This window comes from Geotrypetes seraphini, chromosome 1, assembly GCF_902459505.1.
Source record: "Geotrypetes seraphini chromosome 1, aGeoSer1.1, whole genome shotgun sequence".
Lineage (NCBI taxonomy): Eukaryota > Metazoa > Chordata > Amphibia > Gymnophiona > Dermophiidae > Geotrypetes > Geotrypetes seraphini.
Genome location: NC_047084.1, coordinates 282,984,329 through 283,011,857, shown reverse-complemented (window position 1 = coordinate 283,011,857; position 27,529 = coordinate 282,984,329). Strand labels below are relative to the sequence as shown.

Here is a 27,529-nt window from a genome sequence, read left to right as displayed (position 1 = left end):
GCGACGTCAGCAAAAAGGCTTCCAGTTCAGGCACAGGCCGCGCATAGGAGCCTTTTTCCACAGCTTTGTGCACTGTAGCTCTCAGGGAGCCGGCCAGAAGACGCCGCGTAAATCACACCGTGGACCGGTGGCTGAAGAATGCTGTCTTGGGCCCAATGGACGTGCCAGCCCTGTGGACCGGCAGAAAAATTCTGCAGACTGGTCCACGGACCGGCAGTTGAAGAACATTGGTCTAGGATATCATATGTCATATGCGTCCATAAATAAAAAAGTTTTAAAAGTTTGTTTTAAATGTATCAATAGTGTCTGGGGTGGGGAGGATGTTTAGGTTAGAGAAACTGTGTGCACACTTTTTCAACAACATAATACCTGCAGGAAAAGCAAGTAAGAGTGGTCCTACCACTGTGAAAAGCAGTTACTTACATGGTTTTTCTGCCCCCCCCCCCCCCCAATTACCTTGTTTATGCTGGTTTCTACTGTGGGCTGGCGAGGTAAATGCTCCGATGCTCAGATGAGCGTTGGAACATTTACTTGGCATCGGCACACAGTAGAAACCTCCACCACAGCTTTGTAAAAACCAGCATAAACACTGCTCCACAATGAGTCTTTGCACATGGTCCTGCATCCCTCTACTTCCTCCATGGGCTGTCCCTGGAAGCAGGTTCTTTACATGTGCATCAAGTTTCTATGCAAGAGTATGCATGGTCTTTACCACAATGCAGACAGTTTTGAAAACAAAAGACTGCCTCCTGAAAGCAGGACTCTTTTACAAAAAAGGAGAAAATTTATGAACAATCTATATCTACACAAGCCATCAAGGCTAGATAAAATTCATATCTATACAAACACTTGCACAGATGCAGTGTGTTCTGCATGAGAAAAATACAGCTGTATTTTTAAAGATACTGCAGCTTTATATAGCGCAAGGACAACTGCTTTGTTTTAAAGGAAAAAAAAATAGTTTGTTAAATGGTACAATGTTGGCATGGTTGAATCGACTGGCTTAATAATTCTTGTTCAAATAATATCCTGCTTCACTGAACAATATTCAGTAGTGACATAGCAAGAAAACCAACTAGCTTAATTTACAACTCTGGATAACAAATGCCTTCCCTGCCAGTCCCCTGGTTTCCCAGAAAGGCATCTGCATTCAACATGGACTTGTTCTTAGGATGATTCTTAGGGAAAGTCCCAAGGCCGAAGTGGCTGTCCTGAATGGTTTGTGTGCACTGTGCAGCACAGCTCAAGCAGGAGGATGTGAACCTGGAAGCATAGGGGCTCCTTTTAACGTGTGGAATAGCGCTAGCCACTACCGCCTCCTTTTGAGCAGGCGGTAGATTTTCAGCTAGCGCGCGCTATAGTGCGCACTAATCCGGTGCGTGCGCTAAAACTGCTCTAGGAGCCCTAGGTTTTCACCCATGAGGTCTGGCCTTTTCTGTGATCATTTTACTGACTACTGGGAAAGACAAACAGAACCTAAGCCAGCTTCATGGCTGCATTAAAAAAAAAAAAAAAAAAAAAAAGCTGTGTAACACTGCCAAAATAAAATACAATTCCAAAAATGTTGAACATCTCAGTCTCTTGTAGAAATCCAATACCCTAGAAATTAAAAATAAAAACAGAATAAAAATCAACTCCCCTCATGCTACTAATTGATTAAAATCAAATGAAATCCTATTGTGGCCAACAGAAACTCTCATTAAGATTGTAGTCCAACTTTCCTTCTAAGCCTCAGAAAACTATGATCACAGTGTGGCTGTGAAGGACACAGAAAGAGAGAACTAAATGAAGAAAAAAAAAAATGGATCTGGAAATAAAAATCAAAAAGATTGCTCAATCAATATACAGTAGGTAAAATCCCAGACTATAGAAAGCCTGCAAGATGCTAAGGAGAGATACAGAGACATTCAAGAGCAGGCCTGGTTGTTATGACAACAAAGCTGCCTGATGAAGAGGCCTCCTACTAGAGGGAACGGTAGCTATGCTTGCAACAGGCAGCCACAAGTCTTTTTTCTAGCTCCTTCTGACCCCCCACTCCAGGACACTTCTAAGGTAGCTGTTAATTCAGCTATTCCCAGAGGGAATGTTCCAATCTAAGGTCTCTTCCCCACCAGATTATACATGTTTTTCACTCATGAGATGAACATACATACTCTGAGAAAGAAACCGAGAGACACATGCTTCCTGTGCCTGTCTGTACTGCCTATGAACGAACTGAGCTTTGCAAAGGACCTCTAATCTGACTCACCCTTACCTCCTGGCATGGGCGTCGGAACAGGGGAGGCCACAGGGGCCATGGCCTCCCCAAAGATTGGTGGTCACCGGTCGGTTATGGCTTACTCTCCCACCCCCAGCGCAGTACTTTTAAATCTTCGGGCAGCCGCCGCACAGCTTCTGTGGGTGGGGGAGTAGGGAGCTGGTGAGAGGCTGTGCCACAGGATTCTGTTGGCTAGGGCAGAGCTTTTAGGCCCCTCCAAAAAGAACAGCATTCCACTGCCTATGACTCCTGGTATCATGCCTAATGTGCCTCATCCTCACCTACTGGTACTGTGCCTCTCCTAATTGATTTTTCACATAAGAAATATAATTATAACAGCCTTCTTCCTTATGCAACCTGGAATTACTTTCATCTGGCAACATGTTTGTGCTGATTTTGAGCACTTTACCACCTTGCCCGTGAATTTCTCCTGTTCTCTTCTGCAGTTCTAAGAAATCCCACTACTCAGAGTTCTAAAATGTTAGTGATCTTAATGCTTGCTTTCTTCCACATACCCTGTTACAAACATTTCCTTCCTGGTCCTCAAAAGCCATATTAAATACCCCTATCCTTTGCAGCACCAACATCTGTGAACTTCTACCTCCCAACCATCCAAAAATACAAAACAAAGAGAGCAATCATAGATGAGGGTAGATTTTTCCAACCATGGCTACTGACATCAAGAACTACCGTATTTTTTGCTGCATAAGACACACATTTTCCTCCCCACAAAGTGGGTGGAAATAAGGGTGCGTCTTATGCAGCGAATAACCAAACACCCCCCCCCCCCCCAGGTTACCTTATTTTAATTCTGGTGCCCTCCCTCGCTGGATGTGGCTGCCACTCTAGCAGCAGAGCAGTGCACAAGGCTGCCTGCCTGGTCGGCTGACTCCTCTTCTCAAGCTGCAGAACAGCACACAAGGCTGCCTGCCTGGTTCCACGTTGATTCCTGCGAGAACTCTCGGAAGCAGCACAGGACCAGGCAGGCAGCCTTGTGCGCCGCTCTGTCGCTGAAGAACAGAAGAGGAGTCAGCCGACCTGGCAAGCAGCCTTGTGGCTGCTCTGCAGCTGAAGAGAAGAGGAGTCAGCCGACCTGGCAGGCAAGCAGGCAGTCACCCGCTCTGCCGCTGAAGAGAAGAGTTGTCAACTGACCCGGCAGGCAGCCTTGTGCGCTGCTCTGCCACTGAAGAGAAGTCAGCTGACCAGGCAGGCAGGCAGCCTTGTGAGCCGCTCTGCTGCTGAAGAAAAGAGTTGTCAGCCGACCCGGTAGGCAGCCTTGTGCGCTGCTCTGCCCCTGAAGAGAAGAGGAGTCAGCTGACCAGGCAGGAAGCCTTGTGCACCACTCTGCCACCAGAGAGGCAGCCATGTCCAGTGAGGGAGGGTGCTAGAATTAAAATAAGGTTAGGGGGTCTGGGCCTGCCGAATTAAAAATAGGGAGGGAGGAGGTGAGAGAGGCTAGGGCCTGCCTGCCCTGTCCCTACCTGAGGGGAGGCTTGGGGGGCTGCCTGTCCTCCCTGTCCCCTGTCTCTACCTGGGGGAGGCTTGGGGGCGGCTTGAGATGGCTGCCTGCCTTCCCTGTCCACTGTCCCTACCTGGGGGAGGCTTGGGAGGGCTGCCTGCCCTCACTGTGCCCTGTACCTACCTGGGGGAAGGCTGCCTGCCTTGTCTCCTATCCCTACCTGCCTACCAGCCACTAGGCCTGTCCTGTCACTATCTGCCTGCCAGCCACTAGACCACCAGAGGGGGGATAGGGTACAGAGCCGAGTAGGGAGGGGGGTCAGGTTGCAGAGCCTGGCAAGGAGTGTGGGGTTGGGTGCAGAGCGTGACAGGGAGAATTTGGTTCAGAATGTTTTTTTTCTTGTTTTCCTCCTCTAAATCTGGGGTGTGTCATATGGTCAGGTGCATCTTATGGAGCGAAAAATACAGTAACTTGCACAGATGATCTTGGATAAAACTAGAGTTTTTTCTGCTTGGCATTTGAAGAAGAGACTTAATGCAATCTGGAAAGCTTGTGTATACAATAGAATCTCAATTATCCGACACCCATGGGGATTGGTGGATGCTGGATAACTGTTTTTATGGCTGTTTGAGAGTGCTGTATTAGAAACCTCGTCTAACCCTGCTACTTCGGGGATAGTGTTTTTTTTTCCCGGTGATTATTTTGCCAGTTGGGTGAATACCAGTTAAATGAGATTCTACATTACTGTCAATGCTGGCCAGTTCACATGTGGAAGAAAAGGCAGACCATAAAAAAGCAGCAACAGAAACCAAATGTAGGACAACAGTGTGTAGTAGACCCCAGATGGAACAAAACAGGCAAAGCCCAAGTGTGAAAGGAAGCAGCTTTAAATTGACCCAGCTGGGTCCATGTTTTGGCAAGTGCCTGGTCAGAGTGATATTAAAACAAAGGCCAACTTCCTGTCTGAGTTCAAACAATTAACAGCGTTACAAAATCCAGCAACTGCTAAAGTGGCAACTACCAGGAATTCCATGCAACCATCAGGACTGGAAGAGGAGTTGATGTGATCTGCTGAGGTTGCATTACCTCTATCTCTTCCCCAAGGATCACAGCAACCCTCCTCGGGGTTTTGAAGTGTTGTTACAGGTGAGTCTAGATTGCCTTCTTAAGGGAATCTAGAGAACTAATGAAAGTGTTTTTAATGAAGATTAAGCACCTATTTTGAATGTAATTGAAACCCTTGAAATATTCTGAACCAAATTGTATACTAATATATACCTGGCACCTTTAAATTCCATCCCAGCCCTCCCCAATCAATAATCACTTTTACATACCCCCCCAGCACTTTTAAATTCTGTCCCAGCCCCCCGGCGGTACCTTTAAATTGTGGTGGTTGGTGGATGGCTGCCTTTTGATTGTCGGGGCCCGCGGCACACAAGCTCGCTAGTGCCTGGTCCCGCGACACTTCCTAATTGTGCTGGTTGCTGGTGCTACGCTGAACAGCTGATTACCGGTATGTTGGGGCCAGCATCGCACAAACGCGCTGCTGCGTGGGTGCACGCCACTTCAGAATGGCTGCCTCAGTTCTCAAGAACTGAGGCAGCCATTTAGAAGTGGTGCGTGCCCACGCAGAAGCGTGCTTGTGTGCCGCTGGCCCTGACATACTGGTAATCAGCAGGCAGCCGTCCAGCGAAGCGCCAGCAACCAGCACAATTAGGAAGTGTTGCGGGCCCAGGCATTAGCGCGCTTGTGCGCCGTGGGCCTCAACATAATCAGCAGGCACACAATTTAAAGGTACCGCGTGAGTGTGTGTGTGGTGGTATATTCGCTTCATAAGATGCACCCTTATTTCCACCCACTTTTTGGGGGGAACAAAATGTGTCTTATGGATCGAAAAATACGGTACCTAATATTATACCACACTGGGGGAGTGGGGTGTACAGATAGTTTTCTCCAGTTAATTGATAAACTGAGTTTTTTCTCTGTAGGCTTAGAAACCAAAGATATTATTGATGTCTCCTTACTGTATACAGTATAAGGTTGAAATGGTAACATGCCTTATGAAGCTTTTAAGGTTCTATTTATTTTAAGTAGAAATTGGTAGGTTACTTTGCATTCTCTCAATTCTAGCAAACTATTTTTTGTAGATTATTTAACAGTTTGCTCCCTTGGGTATTTTTTATAAGAATATGTAAAACCAACCAATTTGGAGAGAGAGAGAGAGAAGGGAAGACAGATGAAATAAAGAGACACAAGTGCATATGAAAAGGGAGACACATACTGTATATAACAATATTCTATAACAGTGTTTTTCAACCATTTTACACCTATGAATTGGCAGAAATAAAATAATTATTTTGTGGACTGGCACCGGTCTGTGGACCGGCGGTTGAAGAACACTGATATAATCTTAACAACACATAAAGGTTAACCACAAAATTAAACTACATAAAGCACACTGTATGTTTCTCAACATTCATTCTTACCAGAACACAGATAACCCCTATGCATATATGGAACCAAAAATTAAAAGTACTAATATAAACAAACAAAACCCTAAGATTCAAGACTCTGCATGCTGTACAACCCCAGAGAAAAAGAAACAAATGTATTTCTTCCTGAACAGTGCAAAATACAGACAGCAGATGAAAATTCTCAAAATTGACACAATTCAATCACTAAATTTAAAACAAAATCATTCCCCCTACCTTTGTTGTCTCCTTCCCTCCATGCTGTTCCTCAATTAGGTGCCTCCCTCTGGCGGGTGTCTTACCTTCTGGCCTGCTCCCGCCTGGCCGTTTTATGCTGCCTGCGGTGCGATGCGTGTTTTCATTGCCGCCCCTGGTGTTATCTTTTGGCTGGTTCCCTCTTCCTTACTGCCCGCAGTGTGCACAAAGCCGCGTACCGCGCCTTATCCTGAAGCCTTCCCTCTGATGTTGCAACGTCAGAGAGAAGGCTTCCGGTTCACACGCATAGGAGTCGCTGCCTGTAGCTTTGTGCACCTCAGCAGTGAGAAAGAGGGAGCCGGCCAGAAGATAACACCCGGGGTGGCAATGAAAACACTGTCTCGGGCTCGAGGCATGGACCAGCAGGAAATTTTTGCAGACCATCACCAGTCCGTGGACCGGCAATTGAAGAACACTGCTCTATAACAAATCACAGCAGATGAAAACCGAAGTGGCCCATCTAATTGCCTAGTAAAGTGGTTAGGGGTGTGACTTCCATTTATGGTTATAAGAACATAAGAACTGCCGCAGCTGGGTCCATTGTGCCCAGCAGTCCGCTTACTCTGCAGCCCCCAGGTCAAAGACCAGTGTTCTAAATGAGTCCAGCTTCACCTGCGTACGTGGTTTATACAAAGAGATTGGGGGTAAAGGGGGAGGGTTATGTCAGAGGGAAGGCCTGAGCCAACACGAGCAGCAGGTAGGAGTCCCTGCTTGCTGCTGGTGAAGAATAGAAGGCTTTAAAAGATAAAGTGGGGGAAGGGAGAGTGCAGTTAAGAGAACCCCTATTGCTGAAAGGGGGGGGGAGGGGGAGAGAATGCCAGGTGACATCTTCCCTTACTACACCACTTCAAGAAGCTGATCTCCTGGCCATTTGACTCCATGTCCTACAGATCAGGCTAATCTAGTCTGGTTTTACACTATTGCATTCATGGACCTGTAGAAAATCAAAGTTACAAGTCCATGCATGCAATCAAGTAAACCCAGGACTGGGTGAACCTGCTGCTTATGATATGGAGCCAGGCAGCAACAAAATGTATGTAAAAAATCTTGGGCCATTACTTTATACTACGGAAAAGATTCTTGAAGATTGGAAGTGAGGTAAGTTGAACAACTCAAACAGTGTACAATCCTCACTCAACAGGATGAACCATTCAAAAAAAGAACAAACCAACTTGTAACGTTCTTCATCTTGCTTTATTCAAAAATTTTTCTTTTCATTCTTGCTCCAATGCTCATATGCCATTACTTTATACCCCAAGGAAAGCAATCACTCTGATTCTCAACTTTTGCAGAACTACCTTGGGTCTCTTGTGTAATAAGATGAGTCACAGCCAGGCATATGATTCGTGGTCTGGGCTTCAGCATGGCTTTAGTTTCCATTTTCTAGTAATTTTGTGGAATTCCCAACATCTGGCATTAACAAAACTGATACTCAGAAATGTGCACAATTTAACATTTGCTTTTGTTTTGATTTCATTTTCACATACTGCCTTCTGTTTTTATGTCATATTCTATCTAGCACTTAACAGTACAGCATCAGTCAGAGGTACAGAACTAGCTGCTGGAGAAATCAATTGCCATGGGAGGGGGGATGTGTGTTAATAGGCAGGGGGTAGACACAGAGAAAGAAGAAAAAGGGAGGTGTGACAAAATCCCCCTTGATTCTCTTTTAGAACACATCCAGGTTGTAGTTTAAATGTAGCACAGAGCGCCTCCTTCCTCTCGCATATTAAAACTGAACCACTATTTCACAGTCCTGCATTGTACACAGATGATATGGATAAAGGATCAGCACCGAGACTCAGGTGAACTATGAGATTGTAGCACCTGTTATCTAACTCAAACAAAACTGATTGTACACTTTTCCCTTAATATTTGTGGGTTTAGGGGCAAAGCCAGCCCACGAATAACTATAAGGCGGGAACTCACAGCAGTCGTTTTTGTTTGCAGCTCTGCACAGGGCAAGAGCATACAAAGATTGTTCCTGCCCTGCTTCACCGCTAGACCACCAGGCTTTCAAAAGTAAGTTGTGGAGGGGTCTGGGAGGCTGGGGGGTTGGTCAGAGTCGGCCCTAAGTAGGTTGTGGAGGGGTCCAAGTTGGCCCTAAGTTGTAGAGTTTTTAAAAAGTAAGTCCGGGGTGGGGGTGGGGACCCACGAATAATTGAAGACGTGAATGCCAAACACGCAAATATTGAGGGGGAAGCATAGCAAATAGTCAACTGAAAGGAGAGAGGCTTCTTTTTCTATTTGCAGCCATTATGATGGAATCAGCAACCCCCCATCCCACTTTGCACCTGTCCTCCCATTATGCCTCTTTCCTCGACATGCAGACATTTCCCCATACCTTTTTATCAGTCCCAGCAAGCAGAATGAAGAGCCTACTAAAAAGTAATATCACTATGATCAGTTTAAAAAAAAGGTCCAATGTACTAACTCATGAACAGCCAATGCAAAAAAGAAAGAAAAAGCATCACAAATGCCCCCTCCCCCCTGTTTATTAACTTCAACAAAATTAATTCCAATTCTGCCAGTTTTTAATCCAGGTGCAGGAAGGGGACTGTCAGTGCCTGGATTCTTCCCGAGGCACCCAGAGAGTATCTCCTGGCACTATCTTCTCTTCTTGCTCAAAAATGTTTTCATGGGGTGGGAGGAAAGCCTGCCCCTCTAATACAAGCACATCCCTTTCCTGGCTAAAAACATTCACTGTCCAGGCTTTCTTCATTCAGCAGTCAAGCTCACACTATTTTTATCAATGCCTTGTTAAAACAAAATGATCCATGGCTTTTGATAGTGAATTCCTTCTTAATTTGCTTTAGTTAAATCCAGCCAACTCCTAATGTTTCTATATTTGTTAGGTTAGAAAACAATGGTTCTACTTTCTGCCAAGATGTATCTTTTGTAGAACTTTTTCTTTCTAGACTACTTCATCCTTTGCCTTGTTGCACTGAAAAAAAATCTAAAAATAAACGATAATGAACATTAGGCCAAACTTATTACTGCAAAGGAGTCTATATTTGTAGTACAGCCAGCCATGGTAGAGGTGGTAGGGGACAGGCAATTTATCTTTACATTCATACCCTGCATCAGTAGTCCACAAAAGGTTACTTAACAGAGAAATATGATGGCAGATAAAGGCCAATTGGCCCATTTAGTCTGCCCATCCGCAGTAACCATTATCTATTTCTCTCTCCAAGAGATCTCACATGCCTATCCTAAGCCTTCTTGAATTCAGTCAGTCTCTGTCTCCACCACTTCTTCTGGGAGACTGTTCCATGCATCTACCACCCTTTCTTTATAAACGCATTTCCTTAGATTACTCCGGAGCCTATCACCTCTTAACTTCATCCTATGCCCTCTCATTCCAGAGCTTCTTTAATGAGGCAAGATTACATAAATTCATAAATATAATTCATAAATATAATCCATAAATAAATGCAAAACACAGATTACTAACTCTTCCAACTCAAAGGTAATACTTTCATTTTGTAGTAAATTTTATTGTTTTAGGACCATTTTATACAATAAGTAAAATCGAAGTGTCATTTTACCTTCATAAGGGTGGAGTGAGGAATCTAAATTTACACAGAACCTATGGGCATGTGCTTTCTGTGGAAGCAGTCCAGAGGAAGGCGATGAAAATGATATCGGGATTGTGCCGAGAGACGTATGAGAAGAGGTTTAAAATACCTGAATGTGTCAGACCGCTGGATGGAGGGGGGGGGGGGAGAGAAGAGAGAGATGTCAGACAAGGGAAAAGAAGGCAGAGGGATTCCTGACTAAGGCAGGGGGAGGAAAACAGAAAGACAGAGAGATGCCAGACCACAACGGGGAGAGAAGAGAGATGCCAGACCATAGGAGGGGGAAAGGGGGATGACAGTTGCCAGACTATAGGAGAGGAAAAGAGAGGGAGGAGATGGTACGCAGAGATGGCGGGGAAGGGGAGAAAAGGAGGACATGGTGCATAGGAATGGGAGGTGTGGGGAAGGAGAAGGGGAGAGCAAGGGAGGAGATGGTGCATAGGGACGGGAGGAGTGGGGAAGTTAAAAAAAATGGAAGAAATGCTGTTTATTGATAGATGGGAATAGGAGAGAAGAAAGAGGAAGAAAATGGTACACATGGATAGATGGGAAGGGAAGACATGGAAAAGTAGATAGTTTTGAGGAGGAGGCAGAGAAAGGGAAGAAAGCTGAATGTTAAGTTAATACCAAAGATGGACAAAATCGTTATAGCAAATTACAGGGACTGTCTATAAACAATAGTCAGTAAAAGGCTATGTATATAATGGGAGACTGACTATATAATAAAGAAACTACCAGTGTAGAGAAAATGAATAACTCATTAGCTGTACGCTCAGAGAAATGAAACTCTGAAGAGGGGGTGAGAACCTCCTCTTGGGGTAAGAGTTTACCATCCAATCATTGCATATGTTTCATGAAAAAACACTCTCTGAACACTGGTAAAACATGTATTGATAATTAGACTTGCTTGTAAGGCTGGCGTAAATATTCAAATTTCTTATGCCACAAATCTCACTGGATTGCTAGTTTGGAACACTTATCTTGTAAGTATAGCTCTCAGGGGTCTCAACGCGGCCCCGTTTCGTGTTCTGCTTCAGGAGACCCAGAAACACTTAATTGAACGATGTTCTCATTGAGACTCTGTACAACAGTAACAGCTTTCCATGAGAAAATCTAAAATACAAAAATTTAAATCAGAACCACACAAACCATAGAAAAATATACTTAAATAGTCTACGCTGTGGGAAAAGTTAATGTCTTATTGGCAAAGATGAGGCGGAAAACACAAGAAAATTCAAAAAAGTACATACCAATTGCAAACTTCCAGCGTGTGTTTTCTCTTTATGTGAACATTCATCTCTTGCAGGGAAACACTGTATTGGCATATTTGAGTACATCGTTCAATTAAGTGTTTCTGGGTCTCCTGAAGCAGAACACGAAACGGGGCCGCGTTGAGACCCCTGAGAGCTATACTTACAAGATAAGTGTTCCAAACTAGCAATCCAGTGAGATTTGTGGCATAAGAAATTTGAATATTTACGCCAGCCTTACAAGCAAGTCTAATTATCAATACATGTTTTACCAGTGTTCAGAGAGTGTTTTTTCATGAAACATATGCAATGATTGGATGGTAAACTCTTACCCCAAGAGGAGGTTCTCACCCCCTCTTCAGAGTTTCATTTCTCTGAGCGTACAGCTAATGAGTTATTCATTTTCTCCACACTGGTAGTTTCTTTATTATATAGTCAGTCTCCCATTATATATAAAGATGGACAAAGGGCAGAAAATGTAGGAGAGAAAACCAGCAATTGGATACGAAGGCCCTAGAAACACAGTTAAGAGCACAGACAGAAGGAAATGCAACCAGAGACTAGGAAAAGATGATGAATAGAAAAATAAAATCACCAGGCAACAAAGGTAGGAAAAGTGATTTTATTTTCAATTTAGTGATTGAAATGTATCAGTTTTCAGAATTTACATCTGCTGTATATATTTTGCACTGTTCAGGAAGAAACATATGTCTTTCTATTTCTCTGTTGTACTGCACGTAGAGCCTGGCATCTTAGGGTTTTGTTTGTGTATAACAGGACTTTTAGTTTGTGGTCCTGTATTTGCACAGGGTTTATCTGTGTTTTGCCAGGAGTTCTGGCAGGAATAAATGTAGAAGTATTATTGGTGTCATGGACCAAGTAGGAAGATATTTTTTGGCAGTTTTTCCAGGTTTTGGAAGGCCCCTGAGCTCAGGGCCACAGCTGAAGAACCTATACAAATGTTGATGTGATTACATCACATGCAAGCATGCATGAGCGTGATATCATCACATCGACATCCATGCATGCATGGAGGCCCTCTAGACACAGCCCGGAGCTTGGGGAAGGAAACACGAGGTTTGTGTGGGGGCGGTGCTGGGAGCAAAGTGGGCCAGGCCAGGGCAGAATGGGGCTGGCCAAGTGTCTTTGTTTTTTTTAAAGAGAAAATCTAGTTGGGTTCCAAATTTGGCTTATGAGCCAATAAATTGATGTTAATAAATTATTGCAGTTAATTGGAATTTTTTTAATAAGTTTTTATTAATTTTTGAGAAATACATATAACACAACAACAGCAAACAAGAAGAACATAGCAGAAACAGTTAGGTCTTCCATGCTATTCCTTCGCGAAGACCTACAGATACCAAACCCCACAACAAAGGACCCCCCGAACCCACCCCCAAAACCCCCACCCCATTCCAGTGTCAAAATATCAATAGAGAACTTCTAGCTCTATGGGACAAGCCCTCCCAAACAGGAGCACATATTCTCCTGAATTTTCTCCATGGACCAGGACCACCCCTCTGAACATCCAGATATTCAAATTTTAACAAAGTGAACAATTCATTTCTCCACATAATAAAGGTGGGCGCTTCAGCTTGACGTCACAACAAGAGGATACATTTCCGGGCCAATAAGGAGGCCTTTTACAATAGCATGTTACCCCCTCTAGGCAATCCCAAAGGAACCACCTGAGAAAAAAGCAGAACATCCACCCTCAAAGGAATCTGCTTGCGCAGAGCAGACTGCAGGTACATTGCTACAAAAGACCAAAAGGTTTGGAGGTGGTCACAAGACCAGAACATATGAAGCAAGCCAGCAGGGGTGGACTGGCACTTAGGGCACCGAGCATGAAAGGCATATCCAGAAACATAAGCCCGGTATGGAGATATATGCAGCCGCAAAAGAAACTTGTGCTCCTGCAGCACAATGGAGCAGATCAGTCGAGAAGAAGACAAACTCCATTGCCGGTAATATGTTCAGAAGGGGAGAGATCCTGGTTCCACACAGCTGCCACCACCTCAGGGTCCCATGGAGGATTAAAGCAGCCCAAACTAATCTGATGGAAAGACAGACTAATCTGAGTTTGGCGAGACAAAGTCAAAGTCTCACACACCACATCCTCCCTGTCTTCGTTCAAAGTAGCAGCATCTAAGGAATGGAGATAGTGAGACACCTGGTGATAGAAAAGCCAATCTCTGGCCTCCAAGAAACCCTCCGCCTGTAGGTCCTGGAATGAGGAAGGCACTCCCTCCTGCGACACCACATCGTGCACATAGTACTCCAGCGCTGCAAGTAAAGTTTGGAAGCATCAGGATCCAGATCTTGCTTACCCCACAGGGGCAACAGAAATGTGGAGGTATAAGGCAGATGCATGCACTTACACAACCATTGCCAATATTGTTGCATGGATCTCAGAAAAGGATGGATCCTGGTAAGAAAAATTTGATAAGGGTGCTTGGCGTGAAGATAATACATCAGATGTGTGTGGCCATCAATTGTTGTTCAAGAGTGACAAGTGTGTGCTTTTGATCCAGTCCACCAGGTGCTAAAGGCAGGCTATGTTATATCTCCTCAAATCTGGAAATGCCAGTCCACCCAGCCCCACAGGTAATGATAATTGAGCAAGAGTTATTCTGGGTTTTCTATTATTCCAAAGAAATTTGGATGATATTTGGTTGATATTCTTATTGGTCATGTACAGTGGAAAAGTCTGCATTAAATAAACCCACTTAGGGAACAAAACCATTTTGAAGAGTACAATTCGACCCCTTATGGACAAGGAAAGCGAGACCAAAGACCCTGAAGATCCCTGGACGGGTTCAATAACGCTGTGAAATGTTCCCTATAAGCCCTGGATAAATTACCGGTTATATACACCCCCAAATATTTAAATTTGTGTGCCACCTTTCGCAAATGGAAGGGGATCGACCAATCCACGTACGCATATCCACCTATAGCCAAAGCCTCTGATTTGTCCAAATTTAATTCCAAACCAGACACCTTCCCATGAGCACCAACCAAGTGCAGCGCCCTTTGGCGAGACCGACCCAGCTGGATCAACAGGAGCAGAATATCATCTGCAAATATCAAACAACGCACCTCCTCCTGCCCCAACCCAAAAACCAATCTGTCCTCCCGAATCCGCCGCACCAAAGGCTCTAAGGATAAAATAAATAATAACGGGGAGATAAGACAACCCTGATGGGTGCCACGCTCCACCGGAAAATAACCAGAAACTATACCATTAACCAGCACCGCCGAGCTAGGAAGGTGATACAAAAGACAAACCATGGTCAGGAAAGAACCCCCAAATCCATAGCCCTCTAGGACAGTGAACAAGTACTCCCAATCCACACAATCAAATGCTTTACTATCATCAAGACTAATCAGTAGACCCGGGAGGGAGTGAGTAGCACTGTAACCCAAAGCCTCATGACCTTCCTGACGTTCCATACCACCTGTCTACCCCAAACGAACCCCACCTGATCCGTGTGAATGAAATCCAGCAGAAGCCCAGCCAAATGATTAGCCAGAATTTTAGCCAATAGTTTAGGCTCAAAATTAATCAATGAAATGGGACGATAAGAATCAACAAAAGCTGGATTTTTGTCAGGCTTGGGAATCAACACAATATGTGCACGATTAACATGAGCAGGGAAGGCCCCCAAGGATGCCACACAGGCAAAGTAAGCCTCCAAGGAACCAAAAATACGATCCTGTAAAATTTTATAAAATTCAGAAGGTAAATCATAGGGTCCTGGGGCCTTGGAAAGAGGAGAGTCCCTAATGACCTGCCGTATTTCCAAAGCCGTAATGGGAGCATGCAAAACCTCAACCTCGACCCCCGAAACCCGAAGCTGTAAAGAATCCAAATAGGAGGCCACGACACCCAGAGACGAAGTTCTCCTGGAGAAGAACTCCCTAAAGTTGCGGGAACAGTGCAAGTCAACTTCATCCCAAACAGACCCCCAAGACCAGCCAGCCCCCTCAGTACTCACCCCCCATCCAAACCTCACCAGCCCTCCCACCAGACAAACCAGCAACTCACACACAACCACAAGTCACTCGAACCAAGATTCAGGTGTCCCCAACTGAGTTGTTCCTAGCCCCTGGCGCCAGCGGGGGTCTGCTGGCGGGACCACGATGATGCCCAGCGTATTGACAAAGGTTAGGGCCTCCGCAGGTGATTCAAAAGTCTGCAGTCTACCCTCCCGCTGGATACAGGAGGGAAAATTTCACCTTCTGTTGAAATAACGCTGAGCAGATGGGGGTAAACTCCCTTCTGCGCACTGCTACCAAGGGCAAGTAGTCCTGGAAGCACAAGATCTTTTTATTGTCATGATGTAAGCCTCGGCCCGTCCTGATCGCCTGCAAAATTGCTGTTTTGTGTTTAAAGATTACCACTCGGGGTCTCGAACCATCAGCCCCCTTAGGCCCCAATCGATGTGCGCGCTCCCCAAGCAGCTTGCCCATGCGGGAATCCATAGACAGGGACTCCGGAATCCACTGCTCCAGGAATGCAACCAACTCAGCCTCTTCAATCCGCTCCGGCAGCCCATCCAACCAGAGATTGTTCTGTCAGGCTCTGTTCTCCATGTTATCCACTTTCTCTGCCAGTTGAGCTAACTGCTTAGCCACTCGGTCAGCACTAGGCTCCAGCGGGAATACCCTATCCTCCAGGATACTCACCCGCGTCTGGCCCTCATCCAGTTTCAGGCTCATGCTATCCAGGCGCTCATGAGCCGTGTCAATTTTATCAAAAAACTGCTGCATTTTTTTTGTCTATAGCAGACTCAATGGCTGCCGTAATCTCCACTATGATTTTAGCCGACCACGTGGGATTAGGTGGAGCGGTAGGGCTCGCAGGGCTGGAAGCTGATGCCATCTTGGTGTCAGGGAGTTTGCCATGCTCCCGTTCTTTATGCACTGGCGGGGTCACCATAAAAATTGCCAGACGTCACCCGAAGGAGTTGCACACCCGCGGGCAACACTCCCTGCTCTAAATGAACCACAGCCCACTCAAAACGCTGCTTTGTAGCAGATGATAGGGGACTCGAGGACAGGAGAAGAGCCTCTCAGTGTCTGCTCATCCGCATGATGTCACCGGAAGTCCAATTGGAATTATTAAATATTTGTGTGTATATCTTCCTGGACACTATTTTGTAATCCCCTAGCGCACAATTGAAAAGGGGACCAGGCTAGGAGTGGAGCGAGGTAGAGGTGCTCTGAAAAAAATTGCACACAGAGTTATAGAATAGCGCCATTCTGGTGCTCAAATGCCAAGAGTTGGGCACGAATATTTACAGCAGGTTTCAGCTGGTGTAAATACCAGTGTCCAAATTTGAGCATGGGAATGGGTTCTATGTGCTATTTTATAGACCAGTGTTTCTCAACTCAGTCCTGGAGTATCCCCTTGCCAGTAAGATTTTCAGGATATCCACATTGAATTTGCATAAACTTGATTATCATACACTGCCTCCATTATATGCAAATTTCTTTCATGGACCGAGTTGGGAAACACTGCTAAAGACAGGGCTCAGCTGTGGAGCACCTTCATTGAATGGTGTTTGTGCCTTTTACTGAATCCAGTCTTGAAAGTATCTTTTCATTTTCTAAGATCTGCATTCCTAATTTTTTTCTTTCAAGCAAATAACACTCAAAAATGTAACAAAAACTAGGGTCTATGTAATTTATAGTTCATTAATACTTTTCAACAACTCCTAAGGCAAATAGAACATCTTTCCTCCTTTAGCTGGTCTTGCCATCTGTGTAAGTGAAGTAGCACACTACACTCTTTCCCTGCAGACTAATGACTATAACAACTGTAAATATCGTATTTTTCGCTCTATAAGATGCATCCCCCCCCCCAAAGTGGGTGGAAATAAAAGTGCGTCTTATAGAGAGAATATTAACTAACCCCCCCCCCCTCCCCTACCTTAATTTCTCCGGCGGTCTGGCAGTCCAGCGCTGTAGGGCAGGAGCTTTCAGCCTCCTGCCCTTTGATCCGGCTTTTTTCCCCAGTGGCAGGCAGAGTCGGAGAGGCAAGAAGTTTTTCACTGCCTGCCTTGCCGCTCCGTGAATGGCAGTCCAGCTCTTCAGCTTCCTGTCCTTCTCTCATTTCTCCCCCCTAACTGCACTGGCAGAGCAGCAAACAGGCAGGTGCAAGTTTTTCGCTTCCTGCCTTGTTCTGCGCCACTCTGTGAATGGCTGTCCCAGTCCTCACTGGGGAGAAAGCCGGATCCAAGGGCAGGAGGTTGAAAGCTCCTGCCCTACAGCGCTGGACCACCAGACCGCAGGAGAAATTAAGGTAGGGGGGGACCTTGCCTGTCTACGGGTTGGGGGCCCTGTCGGGGATGGGGGGCCCTGCCATTAGGCCTGTCTGTCCTGCCCTGTCCTGGCCTACCACTAGACCACCAGAGGGGGGACAGGTTATAGAGCCTGGCAGGGAGGGGGGACAGGGTACAAAGCCTGGCAAGGAGTGTGGGGTTGGGTGCAGAGCTTAGCACGGAGAATTTGGTTCAGAATGTTTTTTTTCTTGTTTTCCTCCTCTAAATCTTGGGTGCGTCTTATGGTCAGGTGCGTCTTATGGAGTGAAAAATACAGTATATATTTGACAAACTAGTCAAGCAAAAAAAAAGGAGTGGTTAGGTATGCAATGGCAGTTCAGTAGGCATGACAGAAATTCTAGGAGTCCCACTGCTTTGAAAATAGGGTACGTGAACTAGAGAATGACATGGGGACAAATTTTTCCCCTTCCCCGGAACTCATTTTCCTGTCCCATCCCAAGTTCTTTTCCTGTCCCTATTCCATTTCTGAAAGCTCCATCCTCATCTGCACAAGCTTCAAACACTTTAAAATCATGTGTTCGAGGGGACAAACTTGTCCCCGTGTCATTCTCTAATGTGAACCATGATGACACAGCAAAAGCCACAAACCTGGTCCCCTCTCCCAGCGTGACTTTCCTTGGTACACATGTGGATGGGTATTTCAATATTCCCGTTTGGCTACACTGACATGCTGCTTTAATGCGGCATGTTTATTTGTTGAAAATAATTGGCAATCCTAGGCCACAACTCATTCTGGCAACTCTAAGCAGCAAATGCACCCTTCATGTTCATATCTTGTTAAAGGTCATGAGAATCTGAAACAGATGAATAGTAACACAACTCTTCAATGGCTTAAGATATTTTCAACAGGGATATTAATCAAGCCAATTGACAAATTCACTAGCTACCCAGACACCCATCCCTATCCCAGTTTATGCTTGTTAAAGAGCATAGAAAAATACATGGAAAGGATAGTAATGTTGTTTGTCTAATGTTTTAATGTTTTTCCAAAACCATGGGCAACTTCCACCCTACCCCCCCCGACACACACACACAGGGAAAGGATAGTAATGTCTGCCTAGTGTTTTAATGGTTTTTCTATACACTCACAAAGTAGCATGAGAATTGAACTAATTTCTTTTTTCCTCATTTTCCCTTGACCTCTTAGGTCTGCTTTAGTTCTATCTACACTGTTACAGGTGTCTAAGCCAGATGTGCAAGTCTTCTGCTCTCCTGTTCCCACAGAGCTGACAATTTTATGTCCCATGCATATATTTCTTTCCTGTGAAACTCCCTCACTAAAAATACCTCAAATCCTTTCAAAGTACAAAACTCACAACCTAAGTCCTTCTTAAGCCCACCTCCCAGAATTGCTACCCCCTACCACAGATCCTTTCAAGTTATAAAGGGACACACAAATATTCATGCTGCCACTGAACATGCAACACTTACAGACCTCACTATGATCTTACAAGCCTCTGTTAGGAGAGAGCCAAAGCTAACAGCAGCACAATTCTTATTCCCATGACTGCAATATTAAGAGAGTGGTAAGAACCTCTGCATGATGTTTGGGATTCACGTACGAGTATTTTGTTCTCTTTTTGACATATACTATGGTTACATGCAGTAAATATGTTTGTGTATTGGATTTCCTGGTCATGTTATGTGTGATCTTTTATTCCTCCAAACCCTCCAAGGTGGAGTTTGAAGCGGGTTACAACATCTATTAAAATCACTTAAATACTTAAAGTTAATGCACCACAGCAATAAAAACACAGAATTAAAAACACCACCATCAAACCCATAACAATCACTGAGATTCCTATTAATCATAAACTGGGAGAAATGAAAAGCTTTATATATATATATATATATATATATATATATATATATATATACATACATATATACATACACAAGCCTAAACTGAGGATTTCCAGCTATGCTCACTCCACTCCTTCAAAAAACATCTTTAAAAAAGGTTCCTGACATAAGACACATCAAGACTTTCCTCATACTTCTAATTATCAGGCCCAAAAATCACTTACATGAATTTTAGTCGCATGCAGATATCCTCTCAATAGGGCAGTGTATTGCAAGGTGTGCTAGGGAGGAGAGGAGGCACATCTTGTAGGCAATCAGCCGGCACCTCTCCTTCTCTTTATGCGTCTTCACTGCCAGCATCTCCCACTTGTGGCTCAGAGCCCATCTGGAGGGCCTTTGCGCATGCATGTGACATCACATAGACATCCATGAACTTCCGGATGCCTCGAACCGCGGCAACTATGTTTAGTGTGCCATGGCTCGACAAAGTTTTTGAGACACTGCACTAGGGGTACACAAAATATGGCATTCTGGTGGACAGAGAAGGCAAACTTGCCTCAAAGCTTCCACTGGAATGACACACACAAAAAAAATGCATAAAATTACACAAAAGCTCAGAAATAAGTCAAGTCACTAACTATTTCCCCACATTAAATTATATCCAGGATAAAAATTAAAGCAAAAGCAATGACAACTAGTAAGAGCCCAAAGTCCGTCATTGCAATTAATTGGAGCTCAAGCATATAATACAACAGTCCAATTAAAATTGTTAACCATCTGTATTTCTGAATGTGTAATTTATTGTATTATAATAAAAAAAACTATAGAATACAAGCTTGAATGTAGAAAAAATTACCAATGTATGTAAATCATTCAAAATATAATTTACCATGCAGAGGATTTGAAAACAGATAAGATAGCATAAACCTATTCAATACCTCTGCGTGGTAAATTATATTTTGAGTGTGGATATACTGTTTGACTGCTATAGAATGTGAAATGGTTCCTCCTCCTGAGGCAGTGCAAAGTCGCGAAACAAGAAGCCCATGTTGAGGGATTAGAAGTCACTCTGCCTTCCATTTACAAGTCGGGATACAATACAAAGAACAGCTCTGTAAATTTGATGCCATTTGGGATTATAACCAAGAGAACTGGAGCCTTCAGAAATGGAGCTTTCAAGCTAAGTATCATTTCCTTAATGAATTGTGGCAACTGCAGCTATGAATGAAAATAATGTTTTTGGAACTGTATTTCCTAAGTGTACTCCTTTGGGGTATGATAGGGTTAAGTTTAGTATTTTCTTACAATCTTTTCTCCAATAATGGAGTATTTTATTGTGATATGTTTCCCAATTTAAGGAAGAAGCCAATGATAAGAACAGGTCTTTGTGGATTTAGAGCAGTTTTTGTTGGAGAATGAAAGTTAATATTTGAGGCTTCTATTACCGTGTTTCCCCGAAAATAAGCCCTAGCATGATTTTTGGGGTAGGTCTTAATATAAGCCCTACTCTGAAAATAAGCCCTCGTCACTGGCAGCAGCGCTTATCCCCAAGCGCCCCCGCCCCCTGCTGACCCTTCCATCTCTCCCTCCCATCTGAACCCCGACTGCAAGACTGAAATACCTGGTAACAAACGGCAACGTCGGCAGCACAGGCTGCATCGCGGCCTTTCCACGCCTGGGCGTTCTGTGCCGCATTGCTGATGACATCATCAGTGATGCAGCAGAGGAACACCTGGGCATGAGAAGGCCGCGATGCAGCCTGTGCTGCTGATGCTGTCGTTTGTTACCAGGTATTTTGGTCTTGCAGTCAGGGGTTCGGATGGGAGGGAGAGATGAAAGGGTCAGCGGGGGGTGGCAGTGGTGGGATGGGAGGGATAGAAAGATGCTGCATAAGGGATGGGAGGGAAGGATAGAAGGATGCTGCATATGTGGGGGAGAGAAAGGAAATAGGTAGAATTGGGGTGGGGGAGAGGAAGATAGAGATGATCATTGTACATGGAAAAAAATAAGACCTATCTCGAAAATAAGACCTAGTGCCTTTTTTGGGCCCAAAATTAATATAAGACAGTGTCTTTTTTTTCAGGGAAACAGTATTTAATGACTGGTGTTCAATAATTGCCTTCAGCACAGTTTAGGAACTTTTTAACAAATGTTTGTATTTTGATCTTAGCACAATATTTGTTTCCTCTCTTTGTGGAACCATTTTTTAACACATATTGAAAGATGCAATATCGAATTTGTTTGAAGAACAGGAAGAGTTGCTCCTTCAATAGTTTTAACACTTGAAGTCATTTTGGTTTTCTTTGTCAATGTGAAGAATATATCCGAAGTTTTAAAAAGGTATGCTCATTGAATTCAGTTTCGGTAAAAGAGTGAGGGCCCAATTCTTGATCTTAGCTATACAGTTAGTAATGCTGAGCTTATTAACAACTAGATCTTTAGGAATAGGGACCAAAAAAAAAAAAAAAAAAAGGAGCTCATAAACATATGGAAAAGGAAAGGTGACAAGGGAGATCATTGGGGAATCCCATTCAGTGTTTGCCAATTAGAGAAGCAAATATCCTCTTTTGTAACACAGTATAGGAGAGCCCGAGAGTCTCGTCTCGATGGGCGGCTGTAACGCGGGGATGGAGGAGGGTCCGCGCGGCCTCCCATCGAGACAAGCGCTCTGCGCGAGGGGGGCGGGGGAGGAGTAGGTGAGCAGGAGGCAGCTTAGGATAAGCGGGTTTGAAGTTCCCGCTGCGGGGCTGCCTCCTGATAGGAGGGGGAGCGCGGGGCGGAGTAGATAAAGCCTGGACCTCGGAGGACCCGGTGTCTTCCTGGGTCCTCCGAGGCGGCTTTTCCTGTTTCTGGGTCCTCCGAGGCGGCGCGAGCATGGCAGGTTCGGACGGCGTGGCGGAGATCTCCCTACTCGCCGGCGACTCCCTCAGCGAAGACGAACAGGTGGGAGTCGGCCGCAGTGGGGAGAGGGAGAGACCGACGCGCCGTTCTAAAACGGCTGCTCTCTCGGCCCTCGTGGTGACGGGGGCGGGCCTGGGCGATGCGGGAGGCAGGGCTTCGCGGATCAGTGCGGGGCCTACAGTGCCCATTCCTGTGCGGGGGAGGGGGAGAACAGCCGCCAGGAGACCGCGTGACAACGCAATCCGCGGTTCAGGGAGATCAGCATGGAGGCCTTCCAGTCTGCCGGTTTTGGCCGGCAGACAGTATAGGCAGCACAGCCCTTCGGCGTCTGCCCCAGGGCCTTCTGTAACAGGAGGGAGGGAGTTGGCCAGTGTTGTGGGAGGCACTGGGACAGTTGGGGTGGGAGCAGACAGTGACCGGCTCATGGGTCCACTCGGTGCAGGGTCTTCCTGGGGTTTGAATCCCTGGGGGTCTGTGTGGGGGATACCCCCTTGGATGTCGGGCGGCCCCTCAGCAGGCTCGTCTTTTCCATGGGGTTTGGTGCCGGGAGTGGCTTGGCACCCTGGGCAGGGCCAGGGGTGGGCTGATGGAGTCAGGGGTCATGAGGGTTTTGGGGTACATGGGTGCGGGGGAGTGTCGGTTGCTGCTCCTCTGTCTGGTTTTTCTTTACAGGTCCCGATTGCTGGAGTAGATGTTCCTTCTTCGCAGAGGCTGGAGCGGGCGAGAGCGGAGCATGGCGAGTCTCCTGGAGTGATGGCACAGCAGGGAGCTGGTGAGGCTGTTGCTGGTGATGCTCGGGAGCCATCGGCTGAGCGAGCGATTGCTACGGACGGCGCCGTGGATCATCAGGCTGGAGTGCTGGACTCGCCGCTTCAGGGTAATACGGCGCCCGTGGCTGCTGCTGGGGGTAAGAAGGTTAAGTCAAAACATAAAAATCTGGGTAGGCGCGGGCGTGTATCCTCGTCGTCGTCCTCTTCGTCATCGTCTTCTTCTTCTACTAGTTCTTCTGCGTCTTCACATGCACGACCGGTGGGAGGGGGGACGGGTGGCGGAGAGGCGGGGCCGTCCGGGGCTCAGGCGAGAGGTGCTCTGGCGTTAGTGGCATTGTCGGAGCTCTGGGAGAGGGTTCCAAAAAGATTGCGTCACAGGATTAGGAAGCGCGCTTGCGTAGATATCTTCCGCTTAATGGAAGGCAGGTCTCGCCGTAGGAGTAAAAAGAAAGATAAGAAGGAGGGCGGGTTGTCCAAAGCGGTGCCGGTGTCGCGGAACATTGTTAATTGGATTAGATCCTTCTTGCGCTTGGCAAGTGTTTGGGGTAGGGCGCGGCCGCAGGACTGCGGGCTTTTATTATCTTATGCCGACTCGGTGTTGGATGCCTACCAACGTTTCGGAGGCTGGTCGTGGCTCAATTACGACGAGGCCTTCCGTGACAAAATGGAGGAGAACGGGTTCATGTCCTGGGGCACGCAGGATGTTAACTTGTGGTTAACCCACATGGCGTGCCAGTCTGGTTCCGTGGTTCAGGGTCCCAGCAAGTCCCCCGCGGGAGTGGGTAGTGGACGGTCCTTTCGGCCCACAGTTGGGGGGTTTGCAGGAGGGGGTACAGGAGTATGAGGGCGCTTCAACCAGGCTACTTGCGCCTTCACTGATTGTAGATTCCGGCATGCCTGTTCAGTCTGTGGTCAAGCGCATTCCGCCCTCAAATGCCCCAAAAAAGGGAGTGGAGCTTCGTCGAGACCCAGTAAAGCATAGGGTGGTGGGCACGTTGCCCACGCCAGTCCGGGTGGCGGCCCTTCGCCCATGGTTACAGCACTACGGGGATCGAGCGGCTGCTGATCAGCTTGAAAAGGGGTTTACGGAGGGTTTCCCTATTCCTTTTCGGGGCGAATTGCGGGAATGTCGGGTGCAAAATGCGTCTTCTGTGCGTTACTTAAGGGAGGTGGTGCAGACAAAATTGGATGGGGAAATAGCATTGGGAAGAATTGCGGGGCCGTTTCGGGTTCGCCCCTTTCCTTCTATGATTATCTCACCCTTAGCAGTGATTCCCAAGAAGGAGCCTGGGAAGTTTCGGCTGATTCACAACTTGTCTCGCCCGGTCGGAGCATCGGTTAATGAGGGCATCCCGGCGGATCTTTGCTCGGTGCGGTACGCTTCTTTTGATAGTGCGGTGCGCCTGGTGTTGCGCGCCGGTAGGGGGGCATTGCTGGCAAAGGTAGACATAGAGGCGGCTTTTCGCTTTTTGCCGGTCCATCCAGATTCGTACCCTTTGTTGGGCTTCCGCTTTGAGGGGTTTTACTATTTTGATCGATGCTTGCCTATGGGTTGCTCCATTTCATGTGCCTACTTTGAGCGTTTCAGTTCATTTCTCCACTGGGTTATGGTTTCACGGTCCCGCTTGGACTCAGTGGTGCATTATTAGCTGATTTCCTTTTCGTGGGTTCTCCGGCCTCCGATGATTGTGCTCATTTGAAGCGTGTTTTTGAGCATATGGCAGCGGAGTTCGGGGTTCCCTTGGCGGTGGACAAATCGGAGGGGCCGGTGCATGTACTTACATTCTTGGGCATTGAAATTGATACGGAGGCAATGGTTACTCGGCTTCCTGAGGGTAAAATCGGTCAACTGCTAGCTTTGATTCAACAAGTTCTCCAATCGCGGTCGGTGACCCTGAAGACTGTACAGTCTCTGTTGGGGTCCCTCAATTTTGCTTGCCGGGTGCTTCCCATGGGCAGAGCATTTCTGCGACGATTGGCGGTTGCTACTTCGGGCGTTAGTAATAAAAGGCATTTTATCAGGCTGTCTGCTGGCATGCGTGCTGATTTGAGTATGTGGGATACATTTTTGCGTGGGTTCAACGGCACTCTTCGAATTCAGGCCCTAGAGGTGGCTAATTTCCATTTCGAGCTGTTTTCTGACGCTGCTGGAGGTCTTGGTTTTGGACTGTATTGTCAGGGTGAGTGGTGTGCGGCGCGTTGGCCGGAGATTTGGAGAGCTCAAGGTGTTACACGTAACATTACGCTGTTAGAACTGTTTCCTTTGGTGGTTGCGTGTGCTCTTTGGCCTGCGCGGTTACGAGACAGGCGGATTGTTTTTTGGTGTGATAATCAGGGTGTAATAGAGGTGGTGAACAAGCTGAGCGCGCGTTGTTTGGAGGTCAATGTGTTGATTCGGGAATTGGTGTTGCGTTGCCTGCAATTGAATCTCTTTATTCGCGCGCGTCATGTCCCAGGGTCCCAGAATTCAATTGCTGATGCATTGTCTCGCTTTCGTTTTTCACAGTTTCGGCTCCTTGCTCCGGAAGCGCGCCTGGAGGGTACACCGATGCCCGAAGATTTATGGGACCTGGTCAAGATGAAGTCTGGGAGATGCTCCGCATGTCAGTAGCTGCGTCGACATGGACTCATTACTGTGCCGGCTTCCGCCTGGTGGCCACCTTTCTGGAGTCGAGAGGCTGGGTCCCGGGTTCAGTGTCGGAGACGTTGTTGGTTGAATATGTGTTGCATGCTTTCCGATCTGGCGATTCCCGGGGTTCGGTTTCTGGGCGCCTTGCGGGCTTTGCCTTTTTCTGCAGAGCCTTCGGTTGGGACTGCCCTATGTCGGGGTTCTTAGTGCGTCGCATGCTGTCCACCATGGGGCGATTAGTGCCGCGTCCTCCAGATAGCCGTTTGCCCATCACACATGACTTGTTGGTCCGTCTCCTGGCAGCACTGCCGGAGATTACTCGCTCCCCCTTTGAAGGGCGGCTTTTTCAAGCAGCTTTCTCTGTGGCGTTTTTCGGTGCGCTGCGGGTGGGTGAGTTGCTGGGGACTCAGGGGTTGCAGCGTAGGCATGTTTGTTTTTCGGGTCCCACCTTGCGGCTCTTTCTGGCGTGCTCCAAAACAGATCAAACAGGTAGAGGCCATTCTCTGGTCCTACATCCGATCCCTGGCAGTTTGTCCTGTCCTGCTACTTTGATGAGTAATTTCCTTCAGGTTCAGGGGGGAGTTCCCTTATTCCTACATGAAGATGGCTCTTCTCTCACGCACTATCAGTTTTTGGCAGTTCTCCGATTGGCTCTTGGTAGCTGTGGCGAGCTGCCTGCACGTTATGGGACTCACTCCTTCCGCATTGGGGCTGCGACTAGTGCCCATGCTGCGGGATTGTCTGCTGAGGGTATACGACGCCTAGGGCGTTGGTCCTCTGGGGCTTATAGAGGATATATAAGGCCTGGGGGTCTCGGGAGGCCGGATAGGGACTGAGTTCCTTAGGGTTTGGGGTGGAGCGATTTGGGGTTTGTACATGGGCCTGGGCACCTTATTTCACTAACAGTTACCTGGGATTGTCAGGACTGGGGTTTAATGTGTTCTTTGTTTTGCAGCCTCAGTATCCCAGGCCTGTTCTGTGTGGATTGTGGGCCACTCATTTATACATCGGGCTGGGGAGCGGGCGCTTATCCGCCCCGGTGGCCGGCACTTGGGCTTGGAGAAATTGGGAGTCCGTGTATCCTGGTGGGGGCAGCGGGGGGATGCGCTGGCATCAGCTTCTTCCCTTGATGGCTCGCCAGCATCCTAATTCCCGTCGGCCGGATCTCCTGTTGGTTCATCTAGGCGGCAACGATGTGGACAACATGACGGTTAAACAGCTCATTGACCATATTAAAGATGACCTTCGCTGTGTGCTGGACTGGTTTCCCCATTTGTGGCTGGTATGGTCGGATATCATTCCCCGCCCGCGCAGATTAGAGTCGCGCAGATGGACTCGAGGGTTGATTAAAATTAATAGACAGGTGGCTAAATGGGTGGTTAGTATGGGGGGGGGGGTTGCAGATCCAACATTCTTGGGTAGATGTAACTTGTAAGGGATTGTATGCACGGGATCAGGTTCATTTGTCGGCAGTGGGGTGTGACTTGCTGCTGGATGATTTTGCCACCTGTTGCGAGTCTCACCTTGTTGCCGCGGGTGTGTAGTCGCAGCTCCTGTTTTGGGTGGAGGCCTGTTTTTGCAGGCCTTGTGGCGGTTATCCCGAGCTACAGTATGGTACAGCTCATCAGGAGATGAGCGGGGGGGGGGGGGGGGGCGGCAGGGAGCCGTGCCCGGGTTCTGGTACTATGGTTAAAGGGGCATGTTGGGACATGCCACCCCCCAGACCCTTGCTGGCATGGCAGGATCGGGGGCTGAATATTATTGGTATTGGTTAAGGTGTAGCTCGGGAAACTGTTTTTGTTATGTAAG

At 46.9% G+C, this 27,529-nt stretch overlaps 1 protein-coding gene across 6 annotated transcripts in view; it reads right to left on the bottom strand.

Moving 5' to 3' along the window:
- The window catches only part of RNF24 (ring finger protein 24), a 116,439-nt gene that overhangs the window by 52,826 nt on the left and 36,084 nt on the right, over window positions 1–27,529 (bottom strand). The window contains exon 1 of one of the 6 annotated variants that reach the window (XM_033952847.1): window positions 3,057–3,184. The exons of the other annotated variants lie outside the window; for them this stretch is intronic. The gene's annotated coding sequence lies outside the window, so the exon portion shown is untranslated. Of the gene's footprint in view, window positions 1–3,056; window positions 3,185–27,529 lie in introns of those variants that run through there. 6 annotated transcript variants of the gene reach the window in all.